This window comes from Harpia harpyja, chromosome 1 (genome assembly GCF_026419915.1).
Source record: "Harpia harpyja isolate bHarHar1 chromosome 1, bHarHar1 primary haplotype, whole genome shotgun sequence".
In the NCBI taxonomy this organism is placed as follows: domain Eukaryota; kingdom Metazoa; phylum Chordata; class Aves; order Accipitriformes; family Accipitridae; genus Harpia; species Harpia harpyja.
This window is the reverse complement of record NC_068940.1, coordinates 19,419,553-19,434,147: the sequence shown is the minus strand read 5'-3', so window position 1 is coordinate 19,434,147 and position 14,595 is coordinate 19,419,553. Positions and strand designations below refer to the sequence as shown.

The window sequence follows — 14,595 nt, the reverse complement described above, 5'->3', positions numbered from 1 at the left end:
TCTCCACAGACACACACTCTTGATCTTTATCTTTTTCCATCCACTTTGTCTGGAGAGCTTCTCTCCTTTGAATTCTACTATGTCATTTATGTCCTGTTTTGATGATTAACCCTTGATTACATCTTCTGCAGATCCTCTTCCCATTCACTTTCTCTCAGGATGTTGACTGAAGGGTTTTGTCTCTGTTAGAATTTTCTGTGCCAACAAGTCTCTATAGTACTTCCTTAGCTCTCACCATCTAGTGTGCCCAGTATCCTGTTTCTCCCTGCCTATGATATATCCTCCTCAGGGAAATCATACTGCTAGTCTGTTCTTTTGTCTTGAATCTTTCTTCCAAAATCTTCTCCTTTGACACTTTTCTATCATCTCACACAACTAACCAGTCACCCTATCATTCACCTCACAATCTTGTGGTTATTTTTTGCTTTCTGCTTTTCTTTCCCAAAGCCTTCCCAGATCTCATTATTTCATTCTTAGTAATGTTTTGAAATCCCATTTCTTACATCAGTTTCACACTGTAAAAATCCTGGAACTTGCATTGGTCTTTCTCACATGCTCTGACCATTTACTGTTCTGACTTTGTACCACTCCTCCAGGCCATCCAATGTGCAACAGAGATGAAACTATTTCTAACCTGTTGCTTAGCCATGGAAGCCTTTAATCCAGTTCTAGAGTATTTTCACTCACTCCTACTTTTTAGCATAAAATTCATATTTACTGAGCTCTACATACACTATTTTTCTAATTTACATAATTAAGCATGTATAACAAGTACAACAGAAATCTGTACATTCCAGCAGAATTAATGTTCTGCTGGGAAGTCCTTAGCAGGGAGTGCAGGAGATACTCACCAGAGCATTCCTGAGGATTTTGTTGCCCATGTCAGGATGGGCCTTAGCTCATGGTCATGTTCATAAGACATAACATCTGAGCATTGTCAGAACTCTGCACAGTTTTCAAATAAAAAATTTAACAGAGGACTTGTTCTTGCTGTTTTTTAAGACATGTCTTTATCTGATACTGTATTTAATACCTTCTCCATATTCTCAGAACAGAGGTCTCAATTAGATTTAACTATTCTGTGTTGAAGATTATAGTCCTAAGATCATTTTAGCTAATTTTAATGTTCTGTAGAGTATTATTCTGGTGTATAAGACTGTCTATCTGAAATGTTGCTGTCTTCTTACAGGAGTTTACAGCCTCCCTCATTTCCTATAGATTTGAGGGACACAGACAGATTTGTAGGTAGATGCATATACATATTTTAAATCACTGTTTGTGGGTAACCTTATTATACTGGATTATAGAACAGGAAAAAACCCAGGCATTTGACAGTTGAAAGAATACATATGATGGATTCACTAGCTAATACTGAAGATGAAGTATATACACACAAAAAAATAAGTCAGAGAACAGGCAGATAGATCTAAAAGAAACACCCTCTTGTCTATCACAAGGGAAAAAAAAAATCCTAGAACAATAAACCCCACATATTCTACTGAGATGTGGGAAATGTTCTTTTTCAATAATAGATTTGGTATTCTATCAGTAGCAGAATCTATGACAACTTACAGTGAGAAAGACAGGTTTAGAACAATCTTTGTATATGCATATGCTGAGGTGCTGAGTTTTCTGAGAGTGGGGGTTTTTTTGGTTGGTTGGTTTTGCTTGTGTTTTTTTCTTTTTTTTTTAAACTCTATATAGTAGCTACTGGTGCTGACCAGAGCACATTCAGGTTCAAAACAAAGCATATGGAACATATGAATCTTGGAAAAGCTCAAACTGCAGAGGAAGTTTATTAAAAAAACATAAATTAAAACATTAAGAATTAATTACTAGTAGCTAGATTATAATCAGTGAAAATCATAAAAGGAGATTATAGAAAAAACAAATACACACAGTATAGTTAAGAAACAGCTGCTTGATTTTTTTTTTCCAAAAATGTTACTTTGTTTATTCCAATAAAACACCCAGATTATGGTTTGGGGTTTGTTTGTTTTTTTTTTTTAATAATAGTACGGCCATTGAGACTGGGATAAACAATAGTTATCCTGTAACATTTCTCATTTTGAAGGATTCTGAAATATATTACAAACATAATCCAATATAATGTAAAGTGAAGACCTCAAACATCATGAAGACGGATACAGTTTAAAACAGAAAAAACATATGGCATCCAAATGAAATTACAGAGGCAGTTATTAAGGAGAATGAAAGTAACAAAACTGGTTAGAATTTGTCCAAAACACTCAAGTTAACAGTGCTGCTCCTTTCAAGATGGTCAGTGTGTTTTAGTCATGAGCAATGTAACTGATTGGCCCAAAGGGACTAAAAAGATGGTTTGTTTCTGGTTGTCAGCATATTTTTACTGTGACAACACTTTTCTTACCAGCTATAATCAACTCAAGCAGCAACAGTCTCTCTGCTTCACAGCTCCAATAGCATGGTGCTCCTGTCTCCTTTCCCATCATGTTGCCATGGCTGTCAATGATTCAGTAGAACTCCAGAATCAGAACTGTCACAGAAACACAAATATAAAATCATATTGTCAAACTGCCAAAGATTTCACTGTGATGATATTTTCTTGTTAAAGCCAGTCTGGTTTTAAATGTCCTAATCAATGGCACATTTTCTACTTCCCATAAGGAAGCTACAGAAAAATTTTAGAAACATTCCCCATATGCAGATTCTTTTTCTTCAGTACAGTCCTCCTGTACTGTGTTAGCGGGAGCCATACTGATTGTTGAATCTCCAACTGGTCTTTTATAACGCACTAATTTTGTAGGGGTGCTGTGGGTTAACCCACCGCTAAGGACCACACAGTTGCTCACTCACTCTCCCCCACACCCCAGCGGGTTGGAAGAGAGAAGAAGAAGAGAAAAAGCCAGAAAACTCATGGGTTGAGATAAAGATAGTTTAATAAGCAAAGGAAAGAGGAAAAAGACAGAAAAAAACAAAACCTGAAGCAAGTTATGCAAAGGCAATCACTCACCACCTCCCAGACAGCCTCTGAGCAATGACTACCTTCCTCCCCACCCCCCTGCCAAAATCCCCACTGCTTCTTTTTATTGCTGACCATGATGTTATATAGCATGGCATGTCCCTTTGTTGAGCTCGAATCAGCTGTCCTGGCTGTGGCCCCTTCCAACTTCTTGCACACCCACAATGTACTCACTGGGGAGGCAGAGTTGGAAAAAGAGAAAGGCCTCCATGTTATGCAAACATTTTTCAGCAACAGCTGAAGTTGTGTTATCAACACTGTTTTAGTCACAAATGCAAAACACAGCACCATACTGGCTGCTGTGAAGAAAATTAACTCCATCCCAGACAGACACAGTACAAGAGATCACCCAAACAAGTAGCCCCTTATCCTACATTAAGCTAAAGAACAAAGTTAAAATTTTGTAGCATGGGGATGCCAGGATAATCAGTAAGTGCAGTCTTATTTAGTAAGATTTCAGGTGCACTGGTCGAGAACTTCAGCAAATGTTGGAAAAACATGGAACTTGCTGTACATATGTTTATTCTAGGTGTTTATTGCCCTGCGGGACTTCCAGGACAAGCTGGGACCACCACAGTGCAGGGGAGAGTGTAATCTCTATACATCAGGGTGACAAAAAATTATTCAGCCCTGTCTCACTGGAGAATTCTCTAGTAGCTTTAGGGCTGCTTTAAACCACAAGAGTAACACAAAGTAGATTTAATGCAGCTATTAATAATGACTGAAATCTCCAAAGAATTTCAAATTTTCTGCATTTTGGAAAAGAAAAAGCTTTAGGCTGCAAGAAGATATTTTAGCAGTACTTGCAAATGACTGTAGTCATACTATGAGGACATTCAGAAGCTTTAGCCGTGACACCACAAGTAAATGTAATGGGTATTACAATCAATAGTTCAATGTGTAGGGCACAACCATTTCAATTTTATAAGCCTGTACACTACAAGTATCTTTAAATCAGTTCAGCAGTTGTCAGGAAGCAGTGTTCCAGTTTTAGTAACCAATTCAGTGTTTATACTGGTTGCATTTACAGAGTACCATAGCCATTGAATTCTGTACAAACTGAAGTTTATGTACTGAAGCAAATGTCTGGAGAACTCCAGGGTATAAGTCTCAAGAATGTATAGCTAGGTTCTACAAATAGATAAAGAGCGAGCTGTGTGTCTGGCTGAGGTTAGGATATCTTGGGAAGAATACTTTGGTTTAATTTGCTTATTGTTAAAAAATCAGGAGTAAAAAGTAATATCAAGATGAGACTCAGTGTGTGGCATCAAACAATAGATCTATACAGAGTTATGCCAGTTGTGATACACACTGCAGTGGTAAGTAACTTCCATACTCCTGAAACAAAACACACAATCTGAACTGAATACATAATTTTCCTGTATTGAATGGAAAATGCTAAGGCAGTAATCACATAATTAAGCTACTAAGTTAGGCTTCTTATATATTGTCAACTGCAAGAGACAGGCTTCTCTGAAACACAGTAAAGAAAACAAGAAGAAAACTTTGGAGCTCCTAATCATTCTGTGAAGGAGTTAGCTGTCTGCATTAAGTGTGTCTGATTTACATTGACTAAGTTAAATTCCACAGTTAGGTGATGTAAACACTCTCACTTGATCAGTTCATACCAGGATTCACAACAGGACTAGACTAAATTAGCTAATGTGATGTCTATAAAAGGTTGCAGCTTAAATGCTGCTGCTCTCAACATATGATCCTGTCCTGGTTTTGGCTGGGATAAAGTTAATTTTCTTTCTAGTAGCTGGTACAGTGTTATGTTTTGCATTTAGTAGGAGAAGAATGTTGATGACACCCTGGTGTTTTCAGTTGTTGCTAAGTAGTGTTTAGACTAAGTCAAGGATTTTTCAGCTTCTGATGCCCAGCCAGCAAGAAGGCTGGAGGGGCACAAGAAGCTCAGGGGGACACAGCCAGGGCAGCTGACCCAAACTGGCCAACGGAGTATTCCATACCATGTGACGTCATGTCCAGTATATAAACTGGAGGTAGTTGGCCTCAGGGGCCGATTGCTGCTCAGGAACTAACTGGGCATCGGTTGGTGAGTGGTGAGCAATTGCATTGTGCATCACCCGTTTCGTATATTCCAATCCTTTTATTATTATTGTCATTTTATTATTGTTATCATCATTATTAGTTTCTTCCATCCTGTTCTATTAAACTGTTCTTATCTCAACCTACTAGTTTTACCTTTTTCCTTCTGATACCCTCCCCCATCCCACTGGGTGGGGAGGAGCGAGTGAGCAGCTGTGTGGTGCTTAGCTGCTGGCTGGGGTTAAACCACAACAGATCCCCAGAATTTTGAGCGCAACTCTGTCAAAGAAGGATTCTGTGTTGACACCCTCAGCTGGAGTTCAGTGCCTAAACATTTTCTGGAAAACTGGGCAACAGTTACTTGAGGCAACAGCCTAGCTATTAGGGCACTCACTCGCAACATGGGAGAGTTCAGTTTAGAGCAATTGTCAACATGAGACAAAATTACATGTCTCATCTGTCAGAGAAGTGCCCTAATCAACTGGCTGTTGGCTGTTCTGGGGTACTTTTCTTGGAAAAGCTACACCACTTTGCAAAAAGAATTAAAAGGATTCATGGGCACATGCTTGTCTTACTTAAAAATAATTAGTAAGGAAGAAATAGTATCTATGCTCATCAACTAGTTCTCCCCATAACATCAGCATCATACTGGGTCTAGCTTCATATAAATACAGTGAATAGTGTCTTAAAGGCTGTGTGGATTCTCTTTTTGCATGTCTTTCACTGTGGACAGCCTTTCACGTGGGTGTTTTAGAAATGATTCCACATGCATGCTTTGGCATTCTTTTGCCCATGGTTGTATCAGCAGAACCAAATCCAACTCACAGGCTTTGTGATATGTGGATTAGCTCATTTCACTGTTGCTCTTTTCTGGGGTGCAAATGAATAGTTTTGCCTACTCATGCCAGTCAAAGCTGAGACACAGTCCATTCAGCTGGTAGTAACAACCCTCAGACAACAGGCCTGCACCTGCTCTGATTCTTAACTTAAAGGATGGCTCTGTTTCAGTGCATTTTTTTCATAGTGTTGCCTTAGAGAGCTGTAGCTTCAATGAAGTTATTGTTTCCATCATTAACTGCTTGAATAATTCATTACTTAGCAGAAAACATCCCTTTTTGCTTATTCCATTGTTTGTACATTTCAAAATAAATATGTCAATGAGTAATACAGTGGCTATTTTGAAAAAGTCTTTGCTTACCCAAGAAAAAAAAATGTTTGGCACAACAAATAGGGGACTAAAAGAAAATAAATTTTCTCTTTTTGGTATTGTACACACCCACTGAAGTATGTGTTTCAAAGTTACTGCTTTGACTACAAATAAATGTAGCGACCAATAACAGTGAGCTGATTATTTAATGCATAACTATAATCATAATAGTTTGTCATTTGTGAATAATAATGTTATAATTTCCTTATAAAAATAGATACAGAAACCTTCTAAGCTTGGGAAGCTGAAGATACGGTATCAGGACTAGAATTGTCACAAAGATAAACTGTGTTCCTAACTTGCACTAGTAAACAGTAGGGAGGTAATAGAGGACATAATTCAGTTCAGCATCTGCTTCCTGTGAGTTATGAATCATACACTATGGGAATCATTCAGTATCTAGCCAAATATGTATGGGGTATTTCCTAAATCCATCCTTAAATTATTCCAAGGTTTCCACATACTAGTCTGAAATGACCTTTACCACTTCATGTACTTTGATTCCTTTTTGTTTTAAGCATTTCTTGGTAACAGATTTAAATGATAGGAACTCAAATAGCTCAGTAATGCATCTGAAATTATGGATAATAGGATAACTGGCAAGATCAATCTGCTGTTAAGGCAGAAGATAAGATAAATCTTACTTTATACAGTAGTAAAATAAGCTGACAGTCTTTAATTATTTTCAATATGGAGCAGCTCTGGAACTTAATCAGTTAATGTAGCTTCCTAAATCATTCTAGTAGCTTGTTAGCAACAGTTTGTGTAGGCTAAAAAGATACAAAAGCTTCTTTTACATGCCTCTCCAGAGTAGGAAAAATGTGAAGGAGTGATAAAAACTAAAGTATGATTTCTGTGAATAAAGCCAATGAAGAATACGTAACATAGTAGTATAATGTATGCAACATTGTATTAAATAGAAACGCAGAGTGAATAATGATGAGTGAATAAAAATAAGTCAAACTAATATGGCCAAATTCTAGTTAGCATGGTTGTATGCAAGGAGAGGACACAAAGTGCATAAAGGCTACCTATAAACCTGTAAGAGGTTAATCTGCTGTTCTGAGGCTAAAAGTACTGAGGCTAAAATACAGGAATCAGAATAAGATTCCGATTCTTGCTGAAGACAGTAGGATTTTTACAATTGATTTCAGAGGGCCTAGGATTTCATCCAATGCATTTGCAAGTACGCATGTGTATAAATAAATGTAAATATATTCACACAAGAGAATATGTAAGAAGCTCTATGCAAGGTAATAAAGAGGATATTGTTAATACTAATATATTAGCAGTCCTTGGGCAATGAAAACTAAGATTAACTATGGGAATGAGTTGAGAGAATTGGGGTCCAACACATTTTTGGAGAATTCATTTTAATGGAGTTCTCATATTACTAATGCAAGTAAAAGTGCCAAACAGAGTTTTTAATAGAGTTTCTGCATAAATTATGCTTGTTTGATATTCATAAAAATCTTTCTCTCTCCATACATAAGCACGAATGTCTCCTTTATATATCCCTGGAGCATAAAACTACTGAAAGTGGGGGCAAAGCAAGCCAAAAATTGGTGAAAAATACTTTCAAAAAGAGGTTTGGTTTTAAGGCACTGGAAACTTCCATACTATTAATTGCATATAATGTGGAATTTTTCATTTTACAGTTTACAAATGTTTTTGGAAAGGACATCAAACTGTACAGCCTTTCCTGTGTTTTCAAGTCACATTTTCAAACTGACTGAAGCAATTCAGACTCAAGGGGATGGATTATCTAATTTACTGTACCCGCTTGGCACTATCCAACACATTACAGTAGAGAATGATTTCATTTGGAGTTTGGAAAAACAGCATTATTCATGTGTGATAAAGGAAATAACAGGCGTATTAAGATAATCTTGAAGAAACTGCTATAGCCCTATTGACAAGAAAAAAAATGAAAAAGGATAAAAGACTTCAATAAATATTTGTAAAAGGGCAGGTAAGTATGCATGTATTTTAATAGACATATACATGTACAAGTATGCAATCCTTTTAAAAACATTATTCTTTAGGCTAGACTTATGAATTTTTAATGATTTAGAAAAATACTATCTTTTTTCTATAACTTTTTAACAATTTTTTGCCTATTTGCAGTCTATTGCAGAACACACATAATTGTTTCCTAAAAAGGAACTTTTACTGCCACATCTCAAGTTTTAAACACTTCAGAACACAGGCTATTTCATTTTGCAAGTCTGTCCATGCTTTGTATAATGGACTCTCATAGCTGGGCCCCTGAGATCTATTGCAATTGAAATAAAAGATCAGTCAGAATAATAACAAACATGCTAACGCAGCAATGCTAGCAATGCTGTAAGATCTGTGGTTGAAGTTTAATTACGGTAACCATCATTCAGATGAACTACAAATCCTAAGATCATCCTTACTGACAATCCCTTTCTATTAGTGCTCTTAAAAAGCTACTGTAGTGAGACACACTATCACTGCTGCTGTATGATTCTGCCCTGGCACAACGTGATTTCATTTTTAACATGCTACTCCTACTTTTCTCAGAGCACTTGCCAAACCATGAAAGTACTGCATTAAAAATAAAATACTGTGTATGGTAGAGGAGAGACATGAGGTACTAGAAAGGGAAAAGAAAGTAGAGTTTTGGCTGTCTACTGGGCATTAAGAGACAGCCTCTTTTTTCTTTTATTGACACTTGCTTGGTAAAGCTGGGGAGAGTTTCCTATGCCTTTCACAAGCATCAATGTCCATCCCTGGTTTCCTTTGGCACATCTACTCAAATATGAATTTCTTTTGTGCAGAGACTAATACAATCTTTGGACCATGCCTGGGCATTTGATGCCACTGCTCAAACAGACTCCCAGGCCATGCAGCAAAACAAAATCAGACGAGTAGCAGCACTGCTATCCAGACATGTCAATAGTGTATTTTTAAGGTCTCATGGAATATGTTTTGAAAGGTATTGGTCAAAGAAACATAGCCCAGTATCATTTTTCAGTTGCCAGCAACTTGTCACTGATGCAGGGCCTTGGGACATGCCCAGGCTTGGCTTGACCTGGGCTGGTTTTAGCTTTCTAGGGACCAGGCAAGTAGCAGGTAGCCTATTTGTCCCAGAGCTCAGACAACCAACCTCAGTCATCGCTGCATAACAAATAGTATCCCTTTCTGTTCCCTATAGTTACTGGGGCCAGGGAAAAGTGTAACTTTAAATAATAGCTAATGGGTGAGCACAGTCAAACTTCAGCTGGGAACTAATGGGGAAAAAACCCAACCCCAAAACAGAACAGGAAGCAGACCATTAAGATAATGCATAAAGGGAACCCCATGCGGGCCCAAGGCTGAAGAGGAAGATGCCAGCCAGAGGCTGCTGGTGTTGGCTGAGGGGCAGCTGCGACAGGCTTTGGCAGAAGCTGCCTCCTCGCGCCGGCCCGACTGCTCCAGCATCGTTGCCTCTCCTCAACACATCAGTGCTACTAGGCAGCATTAATAATACGGTTGTTTAGATAGTGGTGCTACTGTCCTAAGAGCCACTGACATAACAAAAAGGTGGCTGCAAACAGCATGGAGGGGCCACCATGAGCCCAGCGAGAGCAGCAGGAGTGTGCCAGGGGAACGGCCCCACTCTTCTTTCCCCAAGTGCTGGGATTCTCTGTTGGCACCTGCTGCCCTCTTTACAGTCTTTGGGGCAAATAAGCTCCTTTCGTTCACGTTTTTTGACACAGGAGAGGAGACCCCCATGTAGATGGCAGAACCACCCCAGCTGCAGCTGTTTTCTACATAGTGATGTGTTTGGGACCAAAACATTGTACAGAAGGAGGAAAAAGTGTCAGAATTGCAAACAAAAGCCATTTTCCTGCTGACTCTTTCAGCACAAATTATTATGCTAAAGTTTTTGCTGCTTATTTTCTACTTAATTTCTGCATGAATAAAGGATATTCAGTACACATTCTCAGGAGTATTTTAGAGAAAGTCAGCTTGATAATATTTAATGCAGTGGATTTCTAGGAGTGCCTCATTAGAAAGAGCAATAATAATTTTATATTAAAAATTAATTTACTTCTGTTTGACTTAAAACTCAGGGTAAATACAGTCTCAGATTTTTCTCTTGAGGCACAACAGAAGTTAAATCATTACTGAACAAATTTAGTGTGATCCAACTTACTGCCTTCCCTTTCTGGTAGCCCACAGTTTGAGTTGTTATTAAATGATCCAGTGGTTTTCAATGATCAGCACCAGATCTTTTTTTTTTCCTTTCCTTACAACTGAAAGTTCATTTTCAGCCTTATTTTAGAAGGCCCAAGATGAAAACAGAACATAAAGAAAACTGAGAGGATTATTATAATTGTAGAAAAGAGTAGGCTTTCTTTTTTTTGTGTTTTGTTTATTAGTGATAGAAGAGTAACAGGGAAGCATTTTTAGTTAGGATGTAGTGATATTCAGTTTCCTAGACATGCAAGTCTGATGCCATTTCAGCCAAGCTAGCATATCACTCTACACTTGCAGCACCTGCTCTTGAAAACCACTTGTCTTCTATAGGTCCAGTGTAGACAGATACATCAGCTGCCCTCACATCTTTGAAGGATCATGAGACAAGTCACAAGTGAGGGAAATTAACTCCATCTTTGGTTTTCATTCAGTGAAGAAAGAGTGAATTGGCATTATTGAATTCCTCTTAGAGTGTGTGGTGTAGCACATGAGATCCTTAAAGAAAGTGATTATAGCCAAGATAGGAGAAAAAATTAATCATAACTGTATAAAAAGGTTATGTTACATAGTTTACATGGGCACCTATATTTCTTATCTTACTCAGTCAATAATGTTTGCCAGTATCAAAGTTATATAAGCTTTTAAAAGCCAAACACTCACATCTCCCTTTTTTACAAATTGAAAACTACACAACATATTTTATAGTGCTAAATCACATTCAACTTTATAAACTGTTTTAACCATTATATATGAAGCTAGGTATGGTATATATTTTGATACTCATATTGACTTTTGAAGAAGTACTTCATTCTCTGCCACAGCTGCTGCTGTCTCATCATTGTTGTAGATGTGTAAAGTCCTGTATTTCCAAAGTACACCCAAGTCATTACCTTTGCAAGTTGCATCACTAAATCCCTTTCAAGGTAATAAGCTGCAACTGCCTCCTGTAACAAGTTGCATGTGATATATAAAAGCAACAACTAAATACACAAGTATAGCAGTCTGAGCTCACAAAAGGCCTTCATTCACATAAACTTTTGTGTTCAAGTTTCATTAACATCCTCTTCCTTTTATTTCAGTTTTCACTTCTCTTTTCCCTGTTGAAGTTCTGACTAAATTCAGAAACTGAAATTTCTAATTACAACTCAGGTGGTGTTGGTTAATGTTTAGTAGATGCTGATCTCAATTTCAGAGGTAAAAATGGAATTATTCTAGACTCTATACTCTTTGTCAATCAGCTTTTAAACATCCTGTCTCCATTCCCAAGAATGCACTCTGTATTAGCTTGAAAACACCTGCAATAGCATCTTGCATGGGGAAATCCATAACATTTCCTCCTGGTCCCATGACATGGAACCCAATTTAAGCCCCCCATGGGGCTGTCCCCACCCTGCCCACAGCCCAAACCCCCATTTCAGCCCCACAGGGCTGTGAGCCCCTGTCCAGCTTCCAACTCCCCTGCCTTCAGCCCCACAGAGCCAAACACACCTGCAGACCCCCATCCTGACTTCAAATTCATGCCTAGCAGAGTGCAATAGCACCAAACTTGAACTGGAAAACCTCCCTGCTCCCCCTCCCCTCCAGAGACACTGCAGTACCACCAGACTCCTGCCTACCACAGAACCTCCTCTGTCATACTGCAATGTCACCAAACCCCGATCAGGACTGCAGACAGGAGTTTGGGGACAAAAAAAACCATGATCCTTGAGCTTCCACGTGGTAGCCCTTAGTCAAACACACAACTCCTCACCACTGCAAGAACTGCAGCAGTTGTTGCAAGGGTAAAATAACATGTGCAATGCAATTTGATTGGCAGGAGCTACAGCCAAGTGGAGTAGGAGTGCTGCTACACATGGAACATTGTCTGAAAATGCATTGTACTGACTACCCATCAGTAACTCTTCTGGGTCAGTGGATACATCCCAAATATGGGGCTGTCACACTGGCAGCTTCCGAGCAGGACAGGTGGCCACACAGACGGGGACCCTGGCCCTGACTACAGGCAGGTCACCTTGCCTGCACTACTACCAAGTGGCTTCACTTCATCCAGAGAAAAAAGGGGCAAGCCTGGACTCTCCCTCCACTCACTGTCTGAGAGGGGACCCCCCTGTTGCCGGACAGAGCCCTTCTTGCTCTCCTGGGAAGTTCAAGCTAAGCTGCAGTAAGTTTAGGAGGCCTAAAGGACAAACCCACTCATTCACCCCACAGGGACAAAGACATAGACAAGGACGGGGGCAAACATGACTTTCTAGAGAAGAAAGAGAGCTCTATGCAGCCAACCTCTGGGGACCAAGCCCTAGCCACAAGCTGGAAAGGAGAGCCTCAGACCTGCCTCCCAGGCAGCATAGAGGCCAGAGCACTCAACACACCACAGGGCTTCACAGGTGGGCAAAGATCAGCTACAGGGGGTCACACTGGCCAGGCTGCCAGCAGGCAGAAAGATGCCACCACTGTGGCCAGAGAAGGAGGGGGGCAGGCAAATGGCCCTCCCCTGCTTACAGGGTGGGCTTGGGGTCCAGAAAGTTCCATTTCCCCCTTGTGTGCAGAGATGGTGACTCTCAGTGACCCTCCTTACAGGGTTGTCAGTCTCCCCAGGCAGCCAAAGGAACAACACAACAAAAGGCCAACACAAGCAAAGACCCAAACCCTGACAGGGAGGTCACCCAGTGCAAAGCAAGCCAGGGCACCAAGGGTGACAGTGGTACTCTTCAGTGACCCCAGCCCTGAGGGCAGAGTGGTCCCTTTGCCCAGGGCACTTTACTCCTGCCCTCTCCTCAGCCCTCCACTCCTCTTCTGGCTCAAGTGTAATTTTCCATCCTGGCATCCTCCTCATCTGTTTTTTCCCCAGTGTCACTCTCACTCCGTACCCCTTAACCCCTTCACTGTATGAAAATATCTTGCTCAACTCACCAGGAGTTCTGGTGATTCTTTTCTGCCTCCTTCTGTAGACAATGTGTACATGATTTTCTCTTGAACCTGGGCTTCAGAACTGTAAATTAAGTAAAATACCATAGCTTTGTTAAATTCAGCCAATCCCTACAAAGATTCTTTTTTTGTTTCCCCATTAAAATCCCACTGTATGACCCTCTGTTCATCCCTCCTGCACTTTAATGCCTAGAGCCAGAACATCCTCACACAGACAACTTGTTCAGCATATCCTCCTTAAAGCTTCATCCTTTCCATATCTTGCAACATCACTTCTAATGTATTCCCTAATGTACCTCGGATTTCACCCTTAAAATGCTCACCCTGTCCTAAGTAACCTCAAAACTACTCTCATCAGTGACAGCACTCTTTCCCAATGCATTGTCAGTCCCCTCAGTTATCTCAAACTCTCTCCTCCAAAATGCTGATTACCCCTTTAAGAAACCTAATGCTTTCTCTCCAAAATACTTACCCTGTACCCTCTGAGATAACACATCTTTGAAAACTCTCCCCCCCTCTAATTTACCTCACATTTCCCCTCCAAAGCATATCCTCTATCCCTATACAGTACTTCAGACTTTTCCTAAAACCTGCTCACTCTCTCCTGTTACTTCCTATTTCCTCCCCCTAAAAAGGCTCATTTTCTCACAAGTACCTCAGATTTTCTCTGTCACAACTAAGCCCTCTAAATTTCCACAGCTTTTCCCTCAAAAATATCATTTTATTCCAAGTTACCTCAGCTTTCCCCCCAAAACATCACCTCTCTCCCTTCTAAGATACCTCAGCTTTTCTCTCAAAAAAGCTTTTTGTCACCTCCAAGTCACCTCAGCTTTTCCCCTCAAAGCAACACCTCTCCTCCCCAAGTTACCTCAGATTTTCCCCCAAAACATCAGCTCTCTCCCTTCTAAGTTACACCAGCTTTCCCCCAAAAAATCACCTGTCCCCTCCAAATGAGCTCAGCTTTTCCCTCACAAATACTCAATTTGTCACATCCAAGTTACCTCAGCTTTCCCCCCAAAAAACCACCTTTCCCCCCAGGTTACCTGAGCTGTTCTCTCAAAAATGCTCATTTTGTCAAATCCAAGTCACCTCAGCTTTCCCCTCAAAGCAACACCTCTCCCCCCCAAGTTACCTCAGCTTTTCCCTCAAAAATGCTCATTTTTTCGCATCCATGTTACCTCAGCTTTGCCCCCCCAAAAAATCA

General features: G+C 39.9%; 1 long non-coding RNA gene across 1 annotated transcript in view; it reads right to left on the bottom strand.

The window, feature by feature from the left end:
• LOC128140161 (uncharacterized) overlaps window positions 1-13,458 on the bottom strand; it is a 33,194-nt gene extending 19,736 nt beyond the window's left edge. Inside the window, exons 1-2 of the long non-coding RNA XR_008234640.1 lie at window positions 13,377-13,458; window positions 2,390-2,515 (exon numbers count right to left, since the gene is read on the bottom strand). This is a non-coding gene — a long non-coding RNA (uncharacterized LOC128140161). The remainder of the gene's footprint in view (window positions 1-2,389; window positions 2,516-13,376) is intronic.
• Between the last annotated feature and the right edge of the window lie 1,137 nt (window positions 13,459-14,595).